The following is a 10,206-nucleotide window of genomic DNA, read 5'->3' as shown; positions in this document are numbered from 1 at the left end:
TTCCAATGACATTTTTGTCATTAGGTCTTGGCACTAGATTCCAAGTATTGTTCTTCTCAATCTATTCAATTTCCTCATTCATTTCTTGAATCCAATCTTCATTGTCTAAAGCATCTTTTATTGTTTTGGGCTCAAATTCACAAAGTAATCATGCGTCATCTTTGTGTTGTGATGTGGAGCCTAATCAGGCTCGAAAGTTTATTCAGCATGGTTTTTTCCCATATTATCTCTACAGGGATTTAGGGGCAGTGCCCCCAAGATGGGGTCAAGGGGCAGTGCCTTAGGTGTGCTCCTTGTCACAGTATAGGGTGGGGTCGAGGGGAAATGCCCCTGTGGGGGTTTTCAGGGGTAGCACCTCCAAGGCCAAAAATAACCTTATATTGCAAAAGGCATTAGCTACTATTTTTCTATTATTCTAGCCCTAATTTTGTAAGTGGCAAAAATCTTTTATAAAAAAGCTTAGGTTTAGGAATTTTTCTCATGTGTGATGCAAAAATTGGTTCTTGTGGTGGTATTGAGATGTAAGGGATTACAGATTTTAATCAAGTTGTAATCATTGGATCATAATAATATTGGACTTGTTGTTGGTGGACATAGCCTAGGGATTGGGTGAACTGCATTAAATCTTGGTGTTTTGTGTTCTCTTATATGCGATCTATTATTTTTTGATATTGGTTATATTTACATGTAATTTTTAGTTTTGTCTAAGGTTAATCCTAACAAGTGGTATAAGAATCAGATGGTTGTCATTTTTTTTAGCCAGACTATCATCTTTTTTTTAAGTGATCCTCTATAGGAAGGTCTCACGGTTGAGTGGGAGTCTCATGGTTGATTAGGAGCTAAGGGATGGCAAGTTTAATGTGAAAAAATTTTAGTTATGGAAGATGCAAATGGAGGACTATCTTTATCAGAAGGATTTATGGAAGTCATTAGAAGGGAAAAGCAACAATTAGGGATCTTTGACAAATGACGACTAGCATCTTTTAGATAGAAAGGCACTTGGAAACATTTGATTATGCCTAGCACCATCAATGACATTTAATATTACAAAAGTGAAGACAACAGAAGGGTTGTTGCAAACCCTAGCAAAACTATATGAAAAACCCTCTGCTTCAAATAAGGTATTTCTCATGAAGCATTTATTTAATATGAAAATGAAAGAAGGTGGATCTATTGTAGATTATTTAAATGATTTTAATACTATTACTAGTCAGTTATCTTCTATGGGTATCAATTTTGATGAAGAAATTAGGACTCTCTTGATTTTGTGTTCTTTTCCTAAAAGATAGAATGGCTTGGTAATGGCTGTAAGTAATTCCACTTCTGGATCTAATACTCTAAAATATGATGATGTGATCGGTGTTATTTGAAGTGAGGAAACTTGTAGGAAAACCTCAAGTTGATCTACATCAAGAAGTGCTTTGAATGCACAAAGTAGAGGCAAAACAACTAAGACAGGAAATAATTTTGGAAATCGTGAAAAATCAAGAGGAAAGTTAAAGGGGAAGATGTCTCAATCTAGAGGACTGAGAGATTGCTGGAACTGTGGTAAAATAGGGCATAAGAAGAAAGATTGCTACACTCAAAAGAACAATGAAGGAGATAAACTAGAAGGGAACAAGGAGGCAAATGTGGTAAGTAACAAATGTGAAGAGGATGCTTTGCTTCTATCTTTAGAAAGTGTTGATGATTTATGGGTTTTAGATCCTGGTGCTTCATTTCATGCTACACCTCATAAAGGTTATTTCATTGATTATGTATAAGGGGATTTTGAGATTGTTTATTTGGGGGATAACGAACCCTATCAAATTGTTGGAAAGGGAAAATTTAAGATTAAGTTGCAGAATGGGAATCATTGGCTACTGCATGAGGTAAGACATGTTCCAAGGCTGAGTAGGAATTTGATTTCAGTAGGGAAACTTGGTGATGAGGGTTGTGTAGTTACTTTTAATGATAGAAATTGAAAGGTTTTAAAAGGTTCCCTTGTCATAGAAAAAGATGTGAACGTAGTCAGCTTATATATTTTTACAGGTCATACTGTGTTGGATACAATTGTTCAATTGTGTGTTGTCTTTGATGTTACAAAAATGTCATATTAGTCATCAGATAGAGTCTACCAAGCTCAGATGGTCAGCAAGGCAAAAGATAGAGCTTACCAAGCTCAACAGGTTAGTAAAGAAGGTTTACAGTGTCTACTAAGTAGACAGTTGTTACCGAGCTTTCAAGGTTAAAGAAAGAAATTCAGTTGTTACCAAGCTCATTTAGTCATTAAAGGGAAATATGGCAGAAATAGTTCTTACCAAGCTCTCATGGACATCAAAGGAATTTAGTTCTTACTGAGTTAACTCAGCAGCCAAAGGATTTTACAGATGTTGCAATGTTAACCAAGTCAAGACGGTTAACTCAGGAAATTATTTCTGGAAGCAGTATTTACTGAGTAGGGTCGGCCAATGAAGGATTTCATTGATTTATGAAATAACTTTTATTCTCTTAAAGTAATATTTGTAGCCGACTGATGTATGGTTTATTGGTAAATGTAACTTATGAATGAGTTGACTTGATAATCTGAATGGTATATATGAGAAGTCAAGTTGTGAATTCTAAGTGCAAGTGATGAATTTGATGTAATGTGAATAAGAAGGGAGACTGATTATTGTGAAAGTGAATTTGGAGGATGATTAGAGATCATTGAGGAGCAACAAAACTATATTTGATCAAGGAGGATCTAATGATGCAGAATAGAGATCTGTAATCAGCAAATTCAGTTGCATCCTATTCAGGTCAATTCATTGTTACTTTCTAATCATTGTAGCAGTGATTTCAAATCTCTTAACAGAGTTGGTTTAACAATAATTTTGTAAATCCTCTAACAAGGTGACAGTTTAGTTGAATTGTTCTAAAGACCTCTAGCAAGGCCACTCCTAATAGGGTGATTAAATCCTCTAACAGGGTCACACCTAACAATGTGTATTGTAACCCTTAACAAGGTTGGCTCCTAACAGGGCTCACTTCAGAAGAGTGAAAATTGGTGGCTAGTTACTTGGTGGTTTTTCCCATATTGGATTTCCATGTTAAATCTGGTGTCTCTTGTGATCATGTTATTTACTTTTGCATGCTTGCTAATAATAATGAATGCTTAGAAATCAATAACAAGTTAATCTACCGAATTACAATATTTTGTGATGTGATTACTGAGTGACAACAGTAACTAGTTATTTGAGACATCTAAGGGATCAAGATTTGTTTTTGTGGTAACTGATTCACGCCCCTCCCCCCCCCCCCCCTTAACAAGGTTGGCTCCTAACAGGGCTCACTTCAGAAGAGTGAAAATTGGTGGCTAGTTACTTGGTGGTTTTTCCCATATTGGATTTCCATGTTAAATCTGGTGTCTCTTGTGATCATGTTATTTACTTTTGCATGCTTGCTAATAATAATGAATGCTTAGAAATCAATAACAAGTTAATCTACCGAATTACAATATTTTGTGATGTGATTACTGAGTGACAACAGTAACTAGTTATTTGAGACATCTAAGGGATCAAGATTTGTTTTTGTGGTAACTGATTCACGCCCCTCCCCCCCCCCCCCCCCCACCTCAGTTACTTCACCTATAATTCCAACAATTGGTATCAAAGCTCATGGTGCTTTTTGGAAAAGATTTCAAGGATCTAAGGTAAAGATCAGGATGTCTTACAAGAGGGAAATTTCAAGACTTAACAGGAAAAATTTCTCAGCATGGTAGGGATTGATGAGACTTCATCTAGCTTCTATTGGTGATTCAAGACTAAAGTATCTTGATGAAAAATATGCAAAGCCTGCTGGTACATTATCTGTTAATGATATTGTTGAAAAGAAGACTCACAACAACATGATGATAGATATAGCATCTACTCTGAGTTATGAAGAATTTGATAACATCAAGGATTGCAAAACTACCTTTGAAATGTGGAACAAGTTGAAAGAGATCTATGGAGGAGGTGATAATGTAAGAAGAGCCAAAGCATAAAGTTTGAGAGGACAACTTGATCAAATGAAGATGAGAGAGGATGAAAACATTGCAAAATATGTTGAAAGAGTTAAAGCATGTGTTAGTGCAATCAAAGCATCTGGAGGAGATATCAAGGAGGAGACAATTATAAGTAAAGTTCTTAGAAATCTACTTCCTATTTATGCAATCAAAGTCTTTGTAATTCAAGAAAGAAGATGTGAAGAAAATCATAAGATAAATTTAGAGGCCATAGTTGGAAGATCGACTGCATTTGAGCTAGACAACTATGATAATTATGTTCCAGCTACCAAGAACATTGAATCAACATTTGAAGCCAAGCTTTCACTCAAAGAAAAAGGCAAGAAGACAAAGGATCCTCAATCAAATAGTGATGAAGAATAAAAAAAGAGTTCAGAAAATGATCTTGAGGTGGTTGAAGCTCTGCTAGCAAGGAAATATTCAAGAGGCAAAGGGAAATACAAAGGTAAAGTTCCTCTAATCTGTTTTTCTTGTGAAGAAATTGGACAGATTGTTGCTAGGTGCCCAAATAAGCATAACAAGGATGAGAAGAAAGGTCACAAGTGCAATGGCAAGAAAGACTTCAAATCATTCAAGGATAAAGGTAAGAAAACATGTTTCATGGCTAAAGATTCTAATGATTCTGATGATGAAGAAGAAGGTGAAATTGTTTACATTGCTGTAAAAGATGAGTCTGATAAGGATGAAGAAATGACACTCATTTCTCATATGAGAAGAAATGATGCATTGATTATAGATAGTAGTTGTTCTCATCGCATGACTGGTGATAAAACTAAGTTTGAACATTTTGAAAACTATGATGGTGGCAGTGTAAGATTTGGTAACAATGAACCTTGTTGTATAAATAGAAAAGGAAGAATCTCACTGAATAGGGAACTTGTATCTGATAATGCATATTGGGTAGAAGGACTAAAGCACAATCTATTGAGTGTGGCAAACCTACTCAATAATGTATTTAAAGTAGAATTCATGCATGGAAAAGCAAGACTGCTAGATGAAAAGGGTAAGCTAATTGGATCGGGCACTCAAACAAAAGGTAACTTATTTAATCTTGAACTTGGTGAATGTTCATGTCTTATTGCTTAAGTTGAAGAAAGTTGGTTATGGCATAGGATGTTACGTCATGTAAAATTTGAAAACTTGGTAAAAATAAGTAAATTTAAGAAACTAAGAGGCATTCCTAACATAAAGAAACCTGAGGTTGGTCTATGCAAGAATTGTCAAATTGGCAAAATGGGAAAGACTAGCTTTAAAAGCAAGAACTATCAATCTGAAGAAATTCTAGAAATTGTACATACTGATTTGTGTGGACCTATTGACATTGAAAGTTATACTAGTGAAAAAAATTTCATTCTTTTTGTTGATGATTATTCAAGAATGATGACTATCATGTATCTAAGAGAGAAATCAGAGGCATTTAAAAGGTTCAAATGGTATTTGGCTAGAGTAGAAAAGGAAACAGGTAAAAGATTGAAATGCTTGAGGTCTGATAGAGGTGGTGAATTCATTTCACATGAGTTCAATAACTTTTGCATTGAAAGGGGAATCAAAAGATAGGTTTCAACACTTCGAACTCCTGAACAAAATGGAATAGCAGAAAGAAGGAACAGATCTATCATGGACTATGCAAGAACCTTAATGATTGAGAAAAGCATTGCTATCAAATACTGGAAGGAAGCTATTAGCACTGTAGTTCATACCTTGAATCAAGTACAACTAAAAAAAGACTCATTCAAAACCCCCTATGAGTTATGGTATGGCTACAAACCCAATGTAAGTTACCTAAAATTATTTGGAAGAAAATGTTACATTTTGAAAGAATCTAAAAAAGGTAAATTTGATGTAAAAGGTGATGAAAGAATATTTTTGGGATACTCTTGCAAAAGTAAAGCATACATATGTTTGAATTTATCTACTCACAAAGTCATAGAAAGTGCACATGTGAAAGTTGATGAGTTTGTGGAAAGAACTAAAGAAGAAAGCAAAAGGGAACCTGAAGATTATAGGAGATTTGTTTACATTGAACCTGATACAATGCCAAATACACTTATCAATCAAGAATCTTCAACTCTTGAGTTTTCAGTAACCAAGTCACAGGAAGTTCAAACCGAGCTAATACGTACCGAGTTGCAAGAACCCGAGTTGCAAACAGAAGCTACCAAATCAACACCTACCAAGCCCAAGCAACCAGAATCAAAACCAAAAGTTGAAGCACAGAAGGATAACAATGCAAGTCACTTAAAAGGAAAGGAGCTTGTGTTAGCCAAGTATGTCAGGAAGCATCATGCACCAGATCAGATCATTGGAGATAAATCAAAAGGAACAATGACAAGAAGTAAGTTGAAAACCACTTTTTTACTTGCTAATTTTGAACCTAGAAATGTCAAAGATGCATTAGAAAATGAAAGTTGGATTGAAGCTATGATTGAAGAGATATAATAGATAGAGAAAAACAAAACATGGACTCTTGTACCTAGATCTAAAGACAAGAATGTGATTGGAACTAAGTGGGTATTCAGAAACAAGTTAAATGAAGATGGTAAGGTGTTAAGGAACAAAGCTAGATTGGTATGTAAAGGATACTCTCAAGAAGGAGGTGTAGACTATGGAGAAACTTTTGCTCCTATTGCAAGATTGGAAGGTGTTAGAACCTTACTAGCATATGCTGCATACAAAAGATTCAAAGTTTATCAGATGGATGTCAAGTCAACATTTCTCAATGGCATATTGAATGAAGAGGTTTACATTGAACAACTTGAAGGTTTTGTTGATCCAGACAAGAAGGACATGGTCTGCAAATTGCATAAAGCATTGTATGGTCTAAAACAAGCACCTAGAGCATGGTATGAAAGACTAAATTACTATCTTATTCAAATTGGTTTTCAAAGAACTAATGACAATAGTAGTTTGTACATAAAGGAAGGACTAGATAATAAGATTATTTTGACAAAAATATTTGCTTAAAGTAATATTTGTAGCCCACTGATGTATGGTTTATTGGTAAATGTAACCTATGAATGAGTTGACTTGATAATCTGAATGGTATATATGAGAATTCAAGATGTGAATTCTAAGTGCAAGTGATGGATTTGATGTAATGTGAATAAGAAGGGAGACTAATTATTGTGAAAGTGAATTTGAAAGATGATCAGAGATCATTGAGGAGCAACAAAACTATATTTGATCAAGGAGGATCTAATGATGCAGAATAGAGATTTGTAATCAACAAATTCAGTTGCATCCTATTTAGGTCAATTCATTGTTACTTTCTAATCATTGTAGAAGTGATTTGAAATCTCTTAACGGAGTTGGTTTAACAACCATTTTGTAAATCCTCTAACAAGGTGATAGTTTAGTTGAATTGTTCTAAAGACCTCTAGCAAGGCCACTCCTAATAGGGTGATTAAATCCTCTAATAGGGTCACACCTAATAGTGTGTATTGTAACCTTTAACAGGGTTGGCTCCTAATAGGGCTCACTTCAAAAGAGTGAAAATTGGTGGCTAGTTACTTGGTGGTTTTTCCCATATTGGGTTTCCACATTATATCTAGTGTCTCTTGCGATCATGTTATTTACTTTTGCATGCTTGCTAATAATTATGAATGCTTAGAAATTAGTAACAAGTTAATTTACCGAATTACAATGTTTTTGTGATGTGATTATCGAGTGACAATAGTAACTAGTTATTTAAGACATCTAATGGACCAGGATTTTTTTTGTGGTAACTACTTCACCCCCTCCCCCCTCTCAGTTACTTCATCTATAATTCCAACAATATTGTTCCTTCTACTTTGATTGTTTCAAAGAAACATTGAATTTCAAGAACAGTTGGTGCAGTTGAGTAGGGAGAACAAACAGTTGTTATAGATTCTGATATAACACTATGGCACAACAGACTTGGGTGCATGAGTGAGAAGGGTAAAAAAGTACTTCATTCAAAGAAAGTTTTACCAGGTCTGAAATGTGTTAATATGGATTTCAGCAAAATTTGTGTGTATGGAAAGCAAAAGAGAGTTAGTTTTGTGAAGATTGGGAAGGAAAATAAAAGTGAGAAATTAGAGCTTGTGCATACAAATGTATGGGGACCAGCTCAAGTATCTTCCTTTGGTGGCTCTAATTATTATGTTACATTTATTGATGATGCAACTAGAAAAGTATGGGTTTATTTCCTTAGACAGAAATTTGATGTATTTCAAATTTTTAAGAAATAGAAACGCTTAGTTCAAAATGAGACTAGAAAGAAATTAAAATGTCTTAGATCTGATAATGGTGGTGAGTATTGCATTCATGAATTTGAAGATTATTGCTCCGCTAATGGTTATCATAGATAGAAAACTATTCCAAGGAATCCACAGGAAAATGTAGTGGCTAAACACATGGATAGGACTATAATGGAGTGTGTAAGAAGCATGAGGTTGCATGTAGGGTTTCCCTTAAACATGTGAGTGGAGGCTGTTAATACTACTGTATATTTGATTAATAGAGGTCCCTATACTCCCTTGGGCTATGGTATTTTAGAGGAAGCATGGACTGGTAAGAAGGTGAGTTATTCTTTTCTCAAAACCTTCGGTTGTGAATCATTTTCTCATATAGATTCTAAAAATAGAACAAAGCTAGAAGATAAGTCAAAATGTGTATTTGTTGGATATAGCATTAATGAATTTGGTTATAGGCTTTAGGATTTTGAAAACCATAAAATTGTAAGAAGTAGGGATGTCATATTAAATAAGAAAGTGTTGTACAAAGATTTGTTGCATCAACATGAGAAGAAAGAAGATGATTATGTAGTGTTGGATGATACTCCAAAAGCTAATGTTCCAGCAATTCCTCATGATCTGCAACAATTGCAACAATGAATGCCACACACTCCAGTGAATGTCAGACACTCAACAAGGCTAAGTAGACATCCAGAATGATTTTCTCCTTCCTTGTATTCTATTTTACTTACTAATGTTGGTTAACTTGAATGTTATGATGAAGCTATGTAGGTGGATACAAAGATTCAGTGGGAGTTTGCAATGAAAGATGAAATGGACTCTTTGCTAAAAATTAAGACATGAGATTTATGTAAGTTTCTTATAGGTAAAAGGGCTTTATAGAATAAGTGGGTTTATAGGTTGAAAGAAGAGGACGAAGGTAAGAAACAATTTAAAGTCAGGTTAGTTGTAAAAGGATTTGCATAGAAAAAAGGAATTTATTTTGATGAGATATTTTCTCCTATTGTTAAAATAACTTCTATTCGCATTGTTTTAAGTATTGTGGCTATTGAAGATTTCACTAGTACATTTGGCCTCTATTTTTGACGAAACTTTTCCATGATAGGCCAAATTGGTTTGTGAAATTCTTTCTTTTTGTTTATGCTCACGAAAACATCGAAATAGTGACAAAGCAAGATGTCGAAATAGTGACAAACACATTTTCATTGTTTCAGTGTTCCAAAGTTCTTTTGTGCAAAAGGAGGTATGTTCACATACAGATCTTTTGGCATCACAAATCTGGTGGAATTTTTTTTAAAGTTAATGCGTTGATTACAATGTATGAAATATGGGGCACTCCTTGATGTGCAATGAATTTGGAAAGTGCACTGGAGTAGTGATGCAAGAAGAACAAATTAAGCTCCCATTTGCTCTGTTGTTTCAAATACCCTTGAATACTATCTCCAACAGACTGTTGTGATACTCAGCCATTGCCAAAACCATAGAGGTTTGTAAAATTAGGGTAAATAGTGTTTATCATGTTCCAAATATCTATAGCCTAATATAATTGAAGGGATCACACACATTTGTTAAAACTTCAAAAAATTGATTTCTAATGTCATAACCAAAATACTAGGTAGATTTTGTATAGAACATATTGGAAATAGGAATGATGAATAGAAAAACTAACTAAACATCACAATAGTTACATAAACTAGGAGGAAACAACATATTCAATCATTAACCTAGATAATGAATTAGGTTTTGTAGGACTATAAGGAGATTCACCCATTTGTGATCATTTTGGTAGTTTTCATTACCTATTTTTTGGTAAGACTTTGTGAGAATTTTAAACATCTTAGAAAGTGATAAGATCAACCTTAGAAGATGTGGTGAGAGCCTTAGGTTGTGAGAAAACCAATTGATTCTATTTCAAAGGAAACCTTTAAGCGAAAGTTGAAAAACCTTATGGTTTATTATACA

Source organism: Cupressus sempervirens, chromosome 3 (genome assembly GCF_028749045.1).
Source record: "Cupressus sempervirens isolate cs-2001-9-10 chromosome 3, ASM2874904v1, whole genome shotgun sequence".
Taxonomy (NCBI): Eukaryota; Viridiplantae; Streptophyta; class Pinopsida; order Cupressales; family Cupressaceae; genus Cupressus; species Cupressus sempervirens.
Note: the sequence above shows the minus strand (reverse complement) of the source record.